Source organism: Mesoplodon bidens (assembly GCF_964165515.1).
Source record: "Mesoplodon bidens genome assembly, chromosome: 5".
NCBI classification, from domain to species: Eukaryota; Metazoa; Chordata; class Mammalia; order Artiodactyla; family Ziphiidae; genus Mesoplodon; species Mesoplodon bidens.
The window spans coordinates 100,267,516-100,286,569 of NC_138161.1; the positions used below are offsets into that span (position 1 = coordinate 100,267,516).

Genomic DNA, 19,054 nt, shown 5'->3' on the forward strand with positions numbered 1-19,054 from the left:
TCTCCTTTTCAGTACGCTGCCTCACAAATTTCAGCTGTTTCAACAGCCCTAAAATCTAATTTCTGCCTCTTCAGCTCAATGAGCCCACTGTTCTCTGCTTGGGCTCTACCTCTTTGTACTGTGGTCTAGAAACTGTCCCCAAGAAGAAAGCCAGGTTATGGTGGAGCTCATATGGGCTTTTCTTCTCTTAGGGATCACGGTTCTGTACTACCTGTTGTCACAATATCTAAAAAAAGTTTCTTTATACATTTTGTCTAGTTTTGTAATTATTTATGGCAGGAGGGCTAGTCCAGTGCTAGTTACTCTGTTATAACCAGAACTGTTGGAAAATTTTAAATGCCAAATACAGATTTTAAAAAAACACCACACTTCTTGAACTTTTAATTTCTTCTTTCAGCACTGGTCAATTTGATGAACCCATCTGTTTTATGTTCCCTTTTTTCTTCCTTTTTGGTTCTTTTCAATTAATAAAATATTTTCTATAATTTCCTTTTTTTGGGTCAAATTGTCAGTTATACTTTCTTTCACTATCTTTTTAGTTTTGCACTAATGATTATCCAATAGGATGACAACTTGATTTTCTTTACTTTGTATTTGATTTGGAAAATTTGCCAAGAGGATTTTTTTCTTTACCTTTAAAATGGTTTTACTCTGATATATCTCAGAGTTGACTATTCTGGTCAATTTTCCTATGTACATAGGTGCATTCAACATGTAGATTTAGGCCATTTTTACTTTCAGAGAGTTTTCTGGGATTATATTTCTTTGGGGTTAAACACTTCATATTTAGTTAATTTATAATCTACTTTATGGTGGTATAATTTATATAAAATAAAATTCACCAATTTGAAGTGTGTAATTTGATGAGATTTGACAAGTCATATATAGTTGTATAATCATTACTACCATCACTACTGGATTATAGTTTTAAATATTAGTTTCATTCCATTGTTCTGTTTTGCTTTTTCAGCAACTCCAATTATATGTATATAAATCTTTTTTGCCTATTCTCTATAGCTATCATCTTTTCTTTGATCATTTTACCTCCTTATTTATTTATTTTTCTCTTGGCTATATCTCTTATTATATTTTCAGTTGAATTTTCATCTACTTTGGGCATCTTGTGATTTAATCTTTACTTCTGAAATCCTTTAATTAAAAAAATTTAAAGATTTTATTGAGATATAATTGACTTATAACATTATATTACCTTCAGGTGTACAACATATTGAGTTGATATTTGTATATATTTCTTTCTCTTTTTCCTAAAAAAAATTTTTTTTTACAGCGGGTTCTCATTAGTTATCCATTTTATACACATCAGTGTATACATGTCAATCCCAATCTCCCAGTTCATCACACCACCACCACCACCCCTGCCATTTTCTGCCCTTGGTGTTCATAAGTTTGTTCGCTACATCTGTGTCTCAATTTCTGTCCTGCAAACTGGTTCATCTGTACCATTTTTCTAGGTTCCACATATATGTGTTAATATACGATATTTGTTTTTCTCTTTCTGACTTACTTCACTCTGTATGACAGTCTCTAGATCCATCCACGTCGCTACAAATGACCCAATTTCATTCTTTTTTATGGCTGAGTAATATTCCATTGTATATATGTACCACATCTTCTTTATCCATTCATCTGTCGATGGACATTTAGATTGCTTCCATGTCCTGGCAATTGTAAATAGTGCTGCAATGCACCTTGGGGTGCATGTGTCTTTTTGAATTATGGTTTTCTCTGGGTATATGCCCAATAATGGGATTGCTCGGTCACATGATAATTCTATTTTTAGTGTTTTAAGGAACCTCCATACATGTTCTCCATAGCGGCTGTATCAATTTACATTCTCACCAACAGTGCAAGAGGGTTCACTTTTCTCCACACCCTCTCCAGCATTTGTTGTTGGTAGATTTTCTGATGATGCCCATTCTAACTGGTATGAGGTGATAACTCATTGTAGTTTTGATTTGCATTTCTCTAATAATTAGTGATGTAGAGCAGCTTTTCACGTGCCTCTTGGCCATCTGTGTGTTTTCTTTGGAGAAATATCTACTTAGGTCTTCTGCCCATTTTTTGATTGGGTTGTTTGCTTTTTTAATATTGAGCTGCATGAGCTGTTTATATATTTTGGAGATTAACCCTTTGTCCGTTGATTTGTTTGCAAATGTTTTCTTCCATTCTGAGGGCTGTCTTTTTGTCTTGTTTATAGTTTCCTTTGCTGTGCAAAAGGTTTTAAGTTTCATTAGGTTCCATTTCTTTATTTTTGTTTTTATTTCCATTACTCTAGGAGGTGGATCAAAAAAGATCTTGCTGTGATTTATGTCAAAGAGTGTTCTTCCTATGCTTTCCTCTAAGAGTTTTATAGTGTCCAGTCTTACATTTAGGTCTCTAATCCATTTTGAGTTTATTTTTGTTTATGGTGTTAGGGAGTGTTCTAATTTCATTCTTTTACATATAGCTTTCCAGTTTTCCCAGCACCACTTATTGAAGAGACTGTCTTTTCTCCATTGTATCTTCTTGCCTCCTTTGTCATAGATTAGTTTACCATAGGTGTGTCAGTTTATCTCTCAGCTTTCCATCCTGTTCAATTGATCTATATTTCTGTTTTTGTGCCAGTACCATACTGTCTTGATTTCTGCAGCTTTGTAGTATAGTCTGAAGTCAGGAAGTCTGATTCCTCCAGCTCCGTTTTTTTCCCTCAAGACTGCTTTGACTATTCGGGGTGTTTTGTGTCTCCATACAAATTTTAAGATTTTTTGTTCTAGTTCTGTAAAAAATGCCATTGGTAATTTGATAGAGATTGCATTGAATCTGTACATTGCTTTGGGTAGTATAGTCATTTTCACAATATTGATTCTTCCAATTCAGGAACATGGTATATCTCTCCATCTGTTTGTGTCATCTTTGATTTCTTTCATCAGTGTCTTATAGTTTTCTGCATAAAGGTCTTTTGTCTCCCTAGGTAGGTTTTTTCCTAGGTATTTTATTCTTTTTGTTGCAATGGTAAATGGGAGTGTTTCCTTAATTTCCTGTTCAGATATTTCATCATTAGTGTGGAGGAATGAAGGAGATTTCTGTGCATTAATTTTGTATCCTGCAACTTTACCAAATTCATTGATTAGCTCTAGTAGTTTTCTGGTGGCATCTTTAGGATTTTCTATGTATAGTATCACGTCATCTGCAAACAGTGATAGTTTTACTTCTTCTTTTCCAATTTGTGTTCCTTTTATTTCTTTTTCTTCTCTGATTCCCATGGCTAGGACTTCCAAAACTATGTTACATAATAGTGGTGAGAGTGGACATCCTTGTCTTGTTCCTGATCTTAGAGGAAATGCATTCAGTTTTTCACCATTGAGAATGATGTTTGCTGTGGGTTTGTCATATATGGCCTCTATTATGTTGAGGTAGTTTCCCTATATGCCCACTTTCTGGAGAGTTTTTATCATAAATAGGTGTTGAATTTTGTCAAAAGCTTTTTCTGAATCTATTGAGATGATCATATGGTTTTTATTCTTCAATTTGTTAATATGGTGTATCACATTGATTGATTTGTGCATATTGAAGAATCCTTGCATCCCTGGGGTAAATCCCACTTGATCATGGTCTATGATCCTTTTAATGTGTTGTTGGATTCTGTTTGCTAGTATTTTCTTGAGGATTTTTGCATCTATATTCATCAGTGATATTGGTCTGTAATTTTCTTTTTTTGGATTATCTTTGTCTGTTTTTGGTATCAGGGTGATGGTGGCCTCATAGAATGAGTTTGGCAGTGTTCCTTCCTCTGCCGTTTTTTGGAAGAGTTTGAGAAGGATGGGTGTTAGCTCTTCTCTAAATGTTTGATAGAATTCACCTGTGAAGCCATCTGGTCCTGGACTTTTGTTTGTTGGAAGATATTAAATCACAGTTTCAATTTCATTACTTGTGATTGGTCTGTTCATATTATCTATTTCTTCCTGGTTCAGTCTTAGGAGGTTATACCTTTCTAAAAATTTGTCCATTTCTTCCAAGTTGTCCATTTTATTGGCATAGAGTTGCTTGTAGTAGTCTCTTAGGATGCTTTGTATTTCTGCGGTGTCTGTTGTAACTTCTCCTTTTTCACTTCTAATTTTATTGATTTGAGTCCTCTCCCTCTTTTTCTTGATGAGTCTGGCTAATGGTTTATCAAGTTTGTTTATCTTCTCAAAGAAACAGCTTTTAGTTTTATTGATCTTTGCTACTGTTTTCTTTGTTTCTATTTCATTTATTTCTGCTCTGATCTTTATGATTTCTTTCCTTCTAATAGCTTTGGGTTTTGTTTGTTCTTCTTTCTCTAGTTCCTCTAGGTGTAAGATTAGATTGTTCATTTGAGATGTTTGTTGTTTCTTGAGGTAGGATTGTATTGCTACAAACTTCCCTCTTAGAACTGTTTTTGCTGCATCTCATAGGTTTTGGATCACTGTGTTTTCATTGTCATTTGTCTCTAGGTATTTTTTGATTTCCTCTTTGATTTCTTCAGTGATCTCTTGGTTATTTAGTAATGTAATTTTTAGCTTCCATGTGTTTGTACTTTTTACGTGTTTTTCCCTGTACTTGATTTCTAATCTCATAGCATTATGGTCAGAAAAGATGCTTGATATGATTTCAATTTTCTTAAATTTGTTGAGGCTTGATTTGTTACCCAAGATGTGATCTTTCCTGGAGAATGTTCCATGCACACTTGAGAAGAAAGTGTAATCTGCTGTTTTTGGATGGAATGTCCGATAAATATCAATTAAATCTATCTGGTCTATTATGTCATTTAAAGCTTGTGTTTCCTTATTAATTTTCTGTGTGGATGAGCTGTCCATTGGTGTCAGTGAGGTGTTAAAGTCCCCTACTGTTATTGTGTCACTGTCGATTTCCTCTTTTATAGCTGTTAGCAGTTGCCTTATGTATTGAGGTGCTCCTATTTTGGGTGCATATATATTTATAATTGTTATATCTTCTTCTTGGATTGATCCCTTCATCATTATGTAGTGTCGTTCCTTGTCTCTTGTAACATTCTTTATTTTAAAGTCTATTTTATCTGATATGAGAATTGTTACTCCAGCTTTCTTTTGATTTCCATTTGCATGGAATATCTTTTTCCATCCCCTCACTTTCAGTCTGTATGTGTCCCTAGGTCTGAAGTGGGTCTCTTGTAGACAGCATATATATGGGTCTTGTTTTTGTATCCATTCAGCGAGCCTGTATCTCTTGGCTGGAGCATTTAATCCATTCATGTTTAAGGTAATTATCGATATGTATGTTCCTTTTATCATTTTCTTAATTGTTTTGGGTTTGTTTTTGTAGGTCCTTTTCTTCTCTTGTATTTCCCACTTAGAGAAGTTCCTTTAGCATTTGTTGTAGAGCTGGTTTGGTGGTGCTGAATTCTCTTAGCTTTTGCTTGTCGGTAAAGCTTTTGATTTCTCCATTGAATCTGAATGAGATCCTTGCCGGGTAGAGTAATCTTGGTTGTAGGTTCTTCCCTTTCATCACTTTAAATATGTCATGCCACTCCCTTCTGGCTTGTAGAGTTTCTGCTGAGAAATCAGCTGTTAACCTCATGGGAGTTCCCTGGTATGTTATTTGTCGTTTTTCCCTTGCTGCTTTCAATAATTTTTCTTTGTCTTTAATTTTGGCAAATTTGATTATTATGTGTCTCAGTGTTTTCTCCTTGGGTTTTTCCTGTATGGGACTCTCTGCACTTCCTGGACTTGGGTGGTTGTTTCCTTTCCCATATTAGGGAAGTTTTTGACTATAATGTCTTCAAATATTTTTTCGGGTCCTTTCTCTCTCTCTTCTCCTTCTGGTACCCCTATAATGTGAATGTTGTTGTGTTTAATGTTGTCCCAGAGTTGTCTTAGTCTGTGTTTATTTCTTTTTTTTTTTGGTTTTTTGTTTTTTCGCGGTACGCGGGCCTCTCACTGTTGTGGCCTCTCCCGTTGCGGAGCACAGGCTCCGGACGCGCAGGCTCAGCTGCCGTGGCTCACAGGCCCAGCCGCTCCGTGGCACGTGGGATCTTCATGGACCGGGGCACGAACCCGTGTCCCCTGCATCGGCAGGCAGACTCTCAACCACTGCGCCACCAGGGAAGCCCTGTCTTTATTTCTTTTCATTCTTTTTCCTTTATTCTGTTCCGCAGCAGTGAATTCCACCATTCCGTCTTCCAGGTCACTTATCCGTTCTTCTGCCTCAGTTATTCTGCTATTGATTCCTTCTAGTGTATTTTTCATTTCAGTTATTGTATTGTTCATCTGTTTGTTTGTTCTTTAATTCTTCTAGGTCTTTGTTAAACATTTCTTGCATCTTCTTGATCTTTGCCTCCATTCTTTTTCTGAGGTCCTGGATCATCTTCACTATCATTATTCTGAATTCTTTTTCTGGAAGGTTGCCTATCTCCACTTCATTTAGTTGTTTTTCTGGGGTTTTATCTTGTTCCTTCATCTGGTGCATAGCCCTGTGCCTTTTCATCTCGTCTATCTTCCTGTGAATGTGGTTTTAGTTCCACAGGCTGCAGGATTGTATTTCTTCTTGCTTCTCTGTTCATATTTCTATTTGACTTTTTCTTCTATCTCTTTCCTGAGTTTGATTAGCTCATTTCACATCTTGGTTTTTGTCCATTTCTATCTAGAAAATTTGAATTTTGGTGTTTTATATCTTCAAATGCCTATTTAATAACATTTAATTTGTGTTGGATAGTGTGTCATGATTTTCATCCATTTCTTTGTTGTTTTGGAGGGGAATAAATTCATCAGCTGACCATATTAGACTCTCACTTATTGTTTTCTTCTTAAAGTGGCTTGGTATAGATGCTGCCTGTGATTTGTTTATTTAAAAGTGTGTTGAATTTTCCCAGCCTGCTAATAACAGGTGTTTCTTTGTGGGGAGAGGTAAAGGGCTTGGGTGGTTTACTAAGATTCTTAGTTCAGGCATGCCTTCTTTTATTGATAAGTGTAGTGAAGTTTCTTTAATAGATTGTGCTTTTCTGAGGGAGAGGTTAGTGTGTCTTCTGATTCTGCAATTTTCTTTTGTTTCTGTAGGACTTCTACTTTCCACCATTTTCCAGTCTCCAAGTAATGCTTCCCCCTTCTAAGCAGCCTTCCTCTCCCTACGAGTGGAGGCTTTCCAAGACTGTTATTTTTAGTTTTGTGAATTTTTGAGTCTCCCCTAGATTCCTCAGTGGCCAGTGCTCTGGCCTGCCAGGTGGCAGACCTAATCTCAGTCTCCCTCCCGACCTCACTCCCTTCCTTCCTTCCTTCCTACACATTTATTCAACACTAAACAATCTCTTCCAGATTTACTGAGGTGGCCGACCACATCCACGGCCAAACACACCTTTAAATTGGAATTCAGTTGCTGACCCAGCCTGGGCTTAGCTCTCCTTTTGGCACCAGAGGGCACAATGCTTGGTCTGTAGGCATTTCTGTCAGCTTCCTCTTGTGTGAGTCTTGCAGGTTGTTCTCCCTCCAGAACTTAGGGCTGTGGCCAGTCTCAGGACGGCTGCAGTGCAGGGTGGCAGGCCCGTCTCAGGGGGCAGATGGAGGCAATCACAGAAATACTGGATACCCCTGCTGGTAAGGTACCAGTAGAAATGTCTCCAGGCAAACTGTTCCTTCCTGTAGCCTGGTGAGGTGAGACAGTATGGCCTTCATGACGTGAAGACTGGGCACATTCTTGTCTGCCAGCTCAGGATGTTTAGGCATGTGGACATCTTTTTTGGCCACCATCACCCCCTCCCTTAAAAGGAGTTCATAAATGACAAGCAGGTCCTTCTTGGGCATCAACATCACGATGGCTGCTGCATCCAGGGCTGGAGCTGGAGAAGGATTCTTAGCATTTCTCTACTCAAGATGAGACCCTCTCTTTTTGAAGTGGTGAATTTTATTCATGTGCTTCCACTGCTAGGATTCCCCTGAACCCATCCTTCTTCCCTGCAGTCTTCACCTGACTTTCCAGTTAGAGCTGTGGAGTGAGCTTTGGAGCCAGCTTTGCTGATATCATATGTTTAATTTGCCTCTTACATGTAAATTAAAGTTTGTGGGATCTCTGTCTTGTAGTTATGGTATAGATATAGATTATATGTGATTTGAGTTGCTCTCCTTGTTGATTTGTATGGGTTTTGGTGGTTGTGTGGAGAGTTGTGGATGTAAGAAACTATCAGTATCCCATGGGAACTCAGTTGAGTCATTTTTTAAAATCTTGATTTTATTTATTTTGGAAGGCTTCCTCAAATTTCTAGTGATTCTTGACTGACTGCTCCTATTTAAGAGCGTGACACAAAAAGGATATCAGGAGCCTTGTGTGTGTGTTGAGTTGGGGGTGGGCTTTGCTTTGGGGTGATTGTACAGGAGCTGGCCATTATGCTGGGGGATCCTCTAATGCCATAATGTGCAGTTCTATTCTCTGGGCCACTCATTTCTGTAGGGAAAGAAACTCTATTCTCCTCCCTAAAGGATGGATGTCTGGTTTGACCACAGGGGAACTGGAGGAAGGGGAGAATGGGGGGATTGTTTCTATTTTATATAGATTTTAATTAGCCTCCTTGTTTTCAACCCTACTTGCCCTCCGCTGTTCTACTCTACTTGATTCCTTAGAGAACTGAACTTCTCTGACATTCTGTAGGGCTAAACAGCTCTTTTCTGTATTTTTTCTCTGTGCCAGTGTTCTAATCTGCAGTTTCCTTTATTCTGCTACTTTACTTGTCACTCCTTCTTTTGCTTCCTGTCTTCTAGAATTTTGTCAAAATCTCTTATCAGCTGATGGGCCTCCTTTCATTCTCTTGTGGCTGTAGATTTATCCATTTTTTAGTCCTTCACTTTAATTTTAGTGAGGATGTGGGAGGGAATGGAAATAAACAGAGATGTTTAGTCTGCTATTTTTAATTAGAAATCTCTTCTGTTAGAGTTTTAAATGTTTAAAAGAAAAGCATCCCCATTAGGAAAGGAAAGAAGATGGTTGTTCTATGGTTATAAGAACAACCAGGAGGTAGATGTGCTCCTGACCATTGCTCCTGGCCCAGATGGCAGCCGGATGTGGTTGGGCCTGAGGACTGAAGGAGCATCTACCTGCAGTTTACAGCAGAACTCATGGGGGAGGCTGGAACTGAAGACTCTGCACCTACCCCTGGAGCTGAAACTCCACATCCTACATAATGTAGTGTTGAAAATGTCTTTACTTTAACAAAAATGTAGTTATGTGCAGAAATAGAGTCACAGGTGTAGAAAACAAACTTATGGTTATTAGGGTGGGATGAGGGATAAACTGGGAGATTGGGATTAACATATACACCCTACTATATATAAAATAGATAACTAATAAGGACCTACTGTATAGCACTGGAAACTCTACTCAATACTCTGTAATGGCCTATATAGGAAAATAATCTTAAAAAGAGTGGATATATGTGTATGTATAACTGATTCACTTTGCTCTACACCTTAAGCTAACACAACATTGTAAATCAACTATACGCCAATAAAAATTAAAAATAAACTAAAATAAAAAAGTAGTTATATGCTATACTGAACATATTTCCCTGTCTTTACATGTTTGTGTGCCATACAGTACCACATCTTCTTTATCTGTTCATTTGTCAATGGACACTTAGGTTGTTTCCATATCTTAGCAATTGTAAATAGTGCTGCTATGATCATTGGGGTGCATGTATCTTTTTGAATTAGAGTTTTCGTCTTTTCTGGATATATGTCCAGGAGTGGGATTGTTGGACCATACAGTAGCTTTATTTTTAGTTTTTTAAGGAACCTCCATACTGTTTTCCATAGTGGCTTCACCAATATACATTCCCACCAACAGTGTGTAGGAGGGTTCCCTTTTCTCCACATCCTCTTCAGCATTTATTATCTGTAGACTTTTTGATGATGGCCATTCTGACCAATGTAAGGTGTTATCTCATTGTGGTTTTGATTTGTATCAGACTAACTATTAGCAACGTTGAGCATCTTTTCATGTGCCTGTTGGACATGAAACTAATGTTACCTGAAACTAACACAATATTGTAAATCAACTATATTTCAATTTTTAAAAATGTTGAATGTTTTTTAAAAAGATATTTAACATCATAACATTAGATGAGTTGCTAAAGGAGTTAGTATAGAGGAAGAAGTGAAGGAGTGCCCTGGAGTACTCCAAAGTAAAGAAGTACAAATTGAAGAACCAGTTGGCTGAGAAAGAACAGCCAGTGGGGAAGGAGGAAAACCCAGAGAGTGTGGTGTCTTGCTAGGGAGTATTTCCAGGAGGAAGAGGCAATGAACCATGCCAGGTGTGTTGATAGGTCAAGTAAGATGAGGACTGAGGACCGATCATTGGATTTTGCAACACAGAAGTCACTGGTGACCTTGTTCAGAGATGTTCATAGTGTGATAGAGGCAAAAGCCTGACTGAAGTGGATTCAATAGAGAATTGGAGACAACGAGTACAAGTAATACTTTCAAGTGGCTTTTTTATGAAAGGGAGCAGAGAAATGGGATGGTGGTTGGAAGGGAAGGAAGGATCAAGAGTTTTTCCTTGAAAATGGGAGAAGAGTTGTTACCATCCATCCTCTACAGTTTGGGAAATTCTGATGTGTATTTAAGCTCACTGACTCTTTCCTCAGCTGTGACCAGTCTATGGTTGAGCTCATCCAAGGTGTTTACAATCACAAATTTCCCTCTGAGCACTGCTTTCACTGTATCCAATAAATTCTGTGAGGACTTCCAATACTATGTTAAATAGAAGTGCAAGAGTGGGCATCCTTGTCTTGTTGCTGATTTTAGAGCCGTGTGGATAACAGGGTCTTGGTGCTCCGGCCGGGTGTCAGGCCTGTGCCTCTGAGGTGTGAGAGCCAAGTTCAGGACGTTGGTCCACCAGACACCTCCCAGCTCCATGTAATATCAAACAGCAAAGGCTCTCCCAGAGATCTCCATCTCAATGCTAAGACCCAGCTCCACTCAACGACCAGCAAGCTACAGTGCTGGATACCCTATGCCAGACAACTAGCAATACAGGAACACAACCCCACCCATTAGCAGAGAGGCGGCCTAAAATCATAATAAGACCACAGACACCCCAAAACACACCACCGGATGCGGACCTGCCCACCAGAAAGACAAGATCCAGCCTCATCCACCAGAACACAGGCACTAGTCCCTTCCTACACAACCCACTGAACCAACCTCAGCCACTGGGGACAGACACCAAAAACAACAGGAACTATGAACCTGCAGCCTGCGAAAAGGAGACCCCATACACAGTAAGTTAAGCAAAATGAGAAGACAGAGAAACACACAGCAGATGAAGGAGCAAGGTAAAAACCCACCAGACCAAACAAATGAAGAGGAAATAGGCAGTCTACCTGAAAAAGAATTAAGAGTAATGATAGTAAAGATGATCCAAAATCTTGGAAATAGAATGGAGAAAATACAAGAAATGTTTAACAAGGACCTAGAAGAACTAAAGAGCAAACAAACAATGATGAACAATGCAATAAATGAAATTAAAAAATATCTAGAAAGAATCAATAGCACAATAACTGAGGCAAAAGAATGGATAATTGACCTGGAAGATAAAATAGTGGAAATAACTACTGCAGAGCAGAATAAAGAAAAAGAATGAAAAGAGCAGAGGACAGTATCAGAGACATCTGGGACAACATTAAATGCACCAACATTCGAATTATACGGGTCCCAGAAGGAGAAGAGAAAAAGAAAGGGACTGAGAAAATATTTGAAGAGATTATAGTTGAAAACTCCCATAACATGGGAAAGGAAATAGTTAATCAAGTCCAAGAAGCACAGAGAGTCCCATACAGGATAAATCCGAGGAAAAACACTCCAAGACACATATTAATCAAACTATCAAAAATTAAATACAAAAAAAAATATTAAAAGCAGCAAGGGAAAAGAGACAAATAACATACAAGGGAATCCCCATAAGGTTAACAGCTCATCTTTCAGCAGAAACTCTGCAAGCCAGAAGGGAGTGGCAAGACATATTTAAAGTGATGAAAGGGAAAAACCTACAACCAAGATTACTCTACCCAGCAAGGATCTCATTTAGATTTGACGGAGAAATTAAAACCTTCACAGACAAGCAAAGGCTAAGAGAATTCAGCACCACCAAACCAGCTTTACAACAAATGCTAAAGGAACTTCTCTAGGCAGGAAACACAAGAGAAGGAAAAGGCCTACAATAACAAACCCAAAACAATTAAGAAAATTGTAATAGGAATATACATATTGATAATTACCTTAAATGTAAATGGATTAAATGCTCCAACCAAAAAACATAGACTGGCTGAATGGATACAAAAACAAGACCCGTATATATGCTCTCTACAAGAGACCCACTTCATACCTAAGGACACATACATACTGAAAGTGAGGTGATGGAAAAAAATATTCCATGCAAATGGGAATCAAAAGAAAGCTGGAATAGCAATTCTCATATCAGACAAAATAGACTTTAAAACAAAGACTATTATAAGAGACAAAGAAGGACACTGCATAATGATCAAGGGATCAATCCAAGAAGAAGACATAACAATTGTAAATATTTATGCACCCAACATAGGAGCACTTCAATACAAAAGGCAAATGCTAACAGCCATAAAAGGGGAAATGGACGGTAACACAATCATAGTACGGGACTTTAACACCCCACTTTCACCAATGGACAGATCATCCAAGAAGAAGACATAACAATTGTAAATATTTATGCACCCAACATAGGAGCACCTCAATACAAAAGGCAAATGCTAACAGCCATAAAAGGGGAAATGGACGGTAACACAATCATAGTACGGGACTTTAACACCCCACTTTCACCAATGGACAGATCATCCAAAATGAAAATAAATAAGGAAACACAAACTTTAAATGATACATTAAACAAGATGGACTTAATTGATATTTTGTAGGACAGTCCATCCAAAAACAAAAGAATACACTTTCTTCTCAAGTGCTCGTGGAACATTCTCCAGGATAGATCATATCTTGGGTCACAAATCAAGCCTTGATAAATTTAAGAAAATTGAAATCATATGAAGTATCTTTTCTGACCACAATGCTATGAGACTAGATATCAGTTACAGGAAAAAATCTGTAAAAAATACAAGCACATGGAGGCTAAACAATGCACTACTTAATAACCAAGAGATCACTGAAGAAATCAATCAAAGAGTAAATCAAAAAATACCTAGAAACAAATGATAGCGAAAACACAATTATCCAAAACCTGTGGGAGGCAGCAAAAGCAGTTCTAAGAGGGAAGTATATAGCAATACAATCCTACCTCGAGAAACAAGAAACATCTCAAATAAACAAACTAACCTTACACCTAAAGCAATGAGACAAAGAAGAACAAAAAACCCCCCAAAGTTAGCAGAAGGAAAGAAATCATAAAGATCAGATCAGAAATAAATGAAAAAGAAATGAAGGAAACGATAGCAAAGTTCAATAAAACTGAAAGCTGGTTCTTTGAGAAAATAAACAAAATTGATAAACCATTAGCCAGACTCATCAAGAAAAAAAGGGAGAAGACTCAAATCAATAGAATTAGAAATGAAAAAGGAGAAGTAACAACTGATACTGCAGAAATACAAAAGATCATGAGAGATTACTACAAGCAACTCTATGCCAATAAAATGGACAACCTGGAAGAAATGGACAAATTCTGAGAAAAGCACAACCTTCCAAGACTGAACCAGGAAGAAATAGAAAATATAAACAGGGCAATCACAAGCACTGAAATTGAAACTGTGTTTAAAAATCTTCCAACAAACAAAAGTCCAGAACCAGATGGATTCACAGGCGAATTCTATCAAACATTTAGAGAAGACCTAACACCTATCCTTCTCAAACTCTTCCAAAATATAGCAGAGAGAGGAACACTCCCAAACTCATTCTATGAGGCAACCATCACCCTGATAACAAAACCAGACAAAGATGTCACAAAGAAAGAAAACTACAGGCCAATATCACTGATGAACATAGATGCAAAAATCCTCAACAAAATACTAGCAAACAGAATCCAACAGCACATTAAAAGGATCATACACCATGATCAAGTGGGGTTTATCCCAGGAATGCAAGGATTCTTCAATATACAGAAATCAATCAATGTGATACACCATATTAACGAATTGAAGAATAAAAACCATATGATCGGGCTTCCCTGGTGGCTCAGTTGTTGGGAGTCCGCCTGCCGATGCAGGGGACGCAGGTTCGTGCCCTGGTCTGGGAAGATCCCACATGCCGCGGAGTGGCTGGGCCCGTGAGCCATGGTCACTGAGCCTGCATGTCCGGAGCCTGTGCTCCGCAGCGGGAGAGGCCACAACAGTGAGAGGCCCATGTACTGCAAAAAACAACAACAACAACAACAACAAAAAAAACCATATGATAATCTCAATAGATGCAGAAAAAGCTTTCAACAAAATTCAACACCCATTTATGATAAAAACCATGCAGAAAGTAGGCATAAGGGGAACTTACCTCAACATAATAAAGGCCATATATGGCAAACCCACAGCCAACATCGTTCTCAATGGTGAAAAACTGAAACCGTTTCCACTAAGATCAGGAACAAGACAAGGTTTCCCACTCTCACCACTATTATTTAACATAGTTTTGGAAGTTTTAGCCACAGCAATCAGAGAAGAAAAAGAAATAAAAGGAATCCAAATCAGAAAAGAAGTAAAGCTGTCACTTTGCCGATGACATGATACTATACATGTATCCTAAAGATGTTACCAGAAAACTACTAGAGCTAATCAATGAATTTGGTAAAGTAGCAGGATACAATATTAATGCACAGAAATCTCTTACATTCCTATACACTAATGTTGAGAAATCTGAAAGAGAAATTAAGGAAACACTCCCATTTACCATTGCAACAAAGAGAATAAAATAGCTAGGAATAAACCTACCTAAGGAGACAAAAGACATTTATGCAGAAAACTATAAGACACTGATGAAAGAAATTAAAGATGATACAAACAGATGGAGAGATATACCATGTTCTTGGATTGGAAAAATCAACTTTTTGAAAATGACTCTACTACCCAAAGCAATCTACAGGTTCAGTGCAATCCCTATCAAACTACCAATGGCATTTTTCACAGAACTAGAACAAAAAATTTCACAATTTGTATGGAAACACAAAAGACCCTGAATAGCCAAAGCAATCTTGAGAAAAAAAAAAAAGGAGCTGGAGGAATGAGGCTCCCTGACTTCAGACTATACTACCAAGCTATGGTAAGCAAGACAATATGGTACTGGCACAAAAACAGAAATATAGATCAATGGAACAGGATAGAAAGCCCAGAGATAAACCCATGCACATATGGTCACCTTATTTTTGATAAAGGAAGCAAGAATATATAATGGAGAAAAGACAGCCTCTTCAATAAGTGGTGCTGGAAAAACTGGACAGCTACATGCAAAAGAATGAAATTAGAACACTCCCTAACAACAAACACAAAAATAAACTCAAAATCGATTAAAGACCTAAATGTAAGGCCAGACACTAACACTATAAAACTCTTACAGGAAAACATAGGCAGAACACTCTATGACATAAATCACAGCAAGATCCATTTTGACCCACCTCCTAGAGAAATGGAAATAAAAACAAAAATAAAGAAATGGGACCTAATGAAACTTAAAAGCTTTTGCAAAGCAAAGGAAACCATAAACAAGACAAAAAGACAACCCTTAGAATGGGAGACAATATTTGCAAATGAAGCAACTGACAAAGGATTAATCTCCAAAATTTACAAGCAGCTCATGCAGCTCAATGTCAAAAAAACAAACAACCTAGTCCAAAAATGGGCAGAAGACCTAAACAGACATTTCTCCAAAGAAGATATACAGACTGCCAACAAACACATGAAAGAATGCTGAACATCATTAATCATTAGAGAAATGCAAATCAAAACTACAATGAGATATCTCCTCACACCAATCAGAATGGCCATCATCAAAAAATCTACAAACAGTAAATGCTGGAGAGGGTGTGGAGAAAAGGGAACCCTCTTGCACTGTTGGTGGGAATGTAAATTGATACAACCACTATGGAGAACAGTATGGAGGTTCCTTAAAAAACTAAAAATAGAACTACCATACAAAACAGCAATCCTACCACTGGGCATATACCCTGAGAAAATCATAATGCAAAAAGAGTCATGTATCACAATGTTCATTGAAGCTCTATTTACAATAGCCAGGACTTGGAAACAAACTAAGTGTCCATCGACAGATGAATGGATAAAGAAGATGTGGCACATACATACAACGGAATATTACTCAGCCATAAAAAGAAATGAAATTGAGTTATTTGTAGTGACCTAGAGTCTGTCATACAGAGTGAAGTAAGTCAGAAAGAGAAAAACAAATACCGTATGCGAACACATATATATGGAATCTAAAAGAAAAAAAGGTTCTGAAGAACCTAGGAGCAGGACAGGAATAAAGACGCAGACGTAGAGAATGGACTTGAGGGAAAGGTAAGCTGGGACGAAGTGAGAGAGTAGCATTGACATATATATGCTACGAAATGTAAAATAGATAGCTAGTGGGAAGCAGTTGCATAGCACAGGGAGATCAGCTCGGTGCTTTGTGACCACCTAGGGGGGTGGGATAGGGAGGGTGGGAGGGAGACGCAAGAGGGAGGAGATATGGGGATATATGTATATGTATAGCTGATTCACTTTGTTATAAAACAGAAACTAACACACCATTGTAAAGCAATTATACTCCAATAAAGATGTTAAAAAAAAGAAAACGGGAGAAATAATAGTATGATTGTATGTTTATGGGAAAGAGTAGAGAGGGAAAATCTGATGCTGTGAGAGAGAAGGTAGATTTACTGTAGAGATGTCCTTGAATAGGGGAGGGATTGGCTTTAGTCAGGAACACAGATGGTTTATCTACAGTCAAGGAGGTAATACAGAGTATGCTGGCACAGATGTGGTAGGTGGGAGTCCAGGACAGTTCTTTTTTGACAAATTTCATTTCCTCAGTAAAATGGGAAGGAAGATTGCAAGTAAAGAGTGAAGCTAAAGAAGGTGTTGGAGGTCTGAGGGGAAGACAGGTGAAGAAATCGTCATTCAGGGCTATAGGATTAGGATGTATTGGATGATTGCCTGGCTACAGTTGAGATGTGCTTGAGGTTCATGGTCATGGATTTAGAGAGAAAACAGTCAGCAGTTTGCATTTTTTTTCTGCAGCCAGGTTCAGGTGCATGAGGGCAGGTGTGGAGTAGGTGGAGGGCTGGATTTAACCTGGTCTGTCATTTTTCTAAGTTAGTATCACAAAGTGAAAGAGGTGCAAAGGAATTAGATTGTGATAAAGAGAGAAATTATAAGAATTGAGGAAATTAAATTTGGCAAGGAGGGAAGAGGGGACATCTAGGGATTGAGGCACTGGGAAAGGTGGTAGGATCAGTGGACCTTAGGTCATTGTGGGGCAAAGCATTGTTGGAGTTTGGTAATGGGGGAGTGAGCTAGATATATAGGAGATGAAGGCAGAAACTGGGATGCATGACTGAGATTGTTGGCTTTGATTACTGGTGAATGTAAATCTACAGAATGATTATGAAATGCATGGTGGAGGAAGGGTGGAGAACAAAATCAGGTACTGAGAATTCTGGGTGCTGGAGGGATGCTTGCCAGCTCCCCTGGCTCAGGATCCCAAGAGTGGTGTGTGTGTGTGTGCGTGCGCTTTCCTTAACATTTTATTAAAAATATAGAATACTTTAAATATGTAGAATCCACAACTCTCATATAAGCAAAAGAATAATCATTCTCTGGCAAGAGCTACCTGAGTTGGAATATTGGTTGGTTTTCCTCATGCAGGTCTCCAGCCAGCTGTTGAAAGCGTGGGTCTGAAATACAGGAGTAAATTTGGAGATCTGGGAAATAGCTTAATAAAAATAAAGATAGAAGTAATGTGAATAGACAAGTTTTTATGGAGAGAATGTGTACACCAAGAAGGGAGGCAAAGAGTGGACTCTGGGGAGAACACATATTTACAGGGCACGAGGAACCAAAAAAGCTAATGAGAAGGAGAGGGCAGAAATGTAGGAGATGGGCCCAGGAGACACAGGGTGGAAGGATTTTCGGAGTAAGGGAGCAAGGGCCGAAGGCAAGGCACAGTCAGGTTGTGCAGGCTAAGAACTGGGTGAAGTCTGTGCAAAACTGGTTGCCAAAGCAGTGGCTGGAGTAAGAGTTGTGGCCAAGAGGATTTGAAGTGGAGCACAAGAGGGCTCCTGTATCACTCAGATCTGTTCCTGCCTTCCAGCAAATCCAGTCCACCTCAGAGACCCCATCAAATGTGGTCAGCTACAATCTCTGCAAGAACATAATATAAAGTGTCAGTAGAACAAGCTATGGTCCCCACTGGTGCAGCTGGTCCCAAAACTGAAATTGGTATTTATCATCTCCTTCTCCATCACCACCATAGATTTCCCTCTTTGTCGCCAGCACTTTGACTGGTGTGGGTTGGTTGCCTGGTGGGGAGACCTAGTCCTTCATCCCAAAGGATCTGAGCCTTAGCTACCCTGCCTTTGTCGGGCAGTGGTTGCAGTAATTGACTCACCATTATCCCTGGGCATGGAACCTCTGTGTTTCAGTTGTAGTCCTTCCGTCCCCCATCATATAGCTCCTCTAGCTCTTCATGGCTTTCAGAGTCAATCATCACCCCTGCCTGCCCGCAACCTGTCCTTATTGGTCTACCAGCATGGGATTCCCAAGGATCCAGGTAGTAGGTGTAGCTTCAGACCCTATGGTATGCCTGTCTGAAGTTTTTCCCTCCTTCCCCTACTATGAGAGCCAGATCTTCTGACACAATAGAGCATAAGACTGTAGGTACCGGAATCACAAAGTCTGAAAGTCGGCCACTGGGAGTGATGGTGGGAGGGGTCAATCCCACTTCTCCCTCTTGGTTCCTGGATGCATGTTGAACAGCTACAGAGGAAGCAACTCTGTATATCATCCATTGACCTGTGCCTATACCTCATCTTAGAGGATACACCTCAACCCCGCAGGGTGTTC

At 38.7% G+C, this 19,054-nt stretch overlaps 2 pseudogenes across 2 annotated transcripts in view; both read right to left on the minus strand.

Moving 5' to 3' along the window:
- Positions 1-19,054, minus strand: part of LOC308617951 (transmembrane epididymal protein 1A-like) — a 54,726-nt pseudogene that overhangs the window by 13,215 nt on the left and 22,457 nt on the right. The gene's annotated exons all lie outside the window — the stretch shown is intronic.
- Positions 7,307-7,808, minus strand: LOC308617607 (small ribosomal subunit protein eS10-like; annotated as a pseudogene). The gene has a single exon. The product of its transcript is annotated as a small ribosomal subunit protein eS10-like (transcript).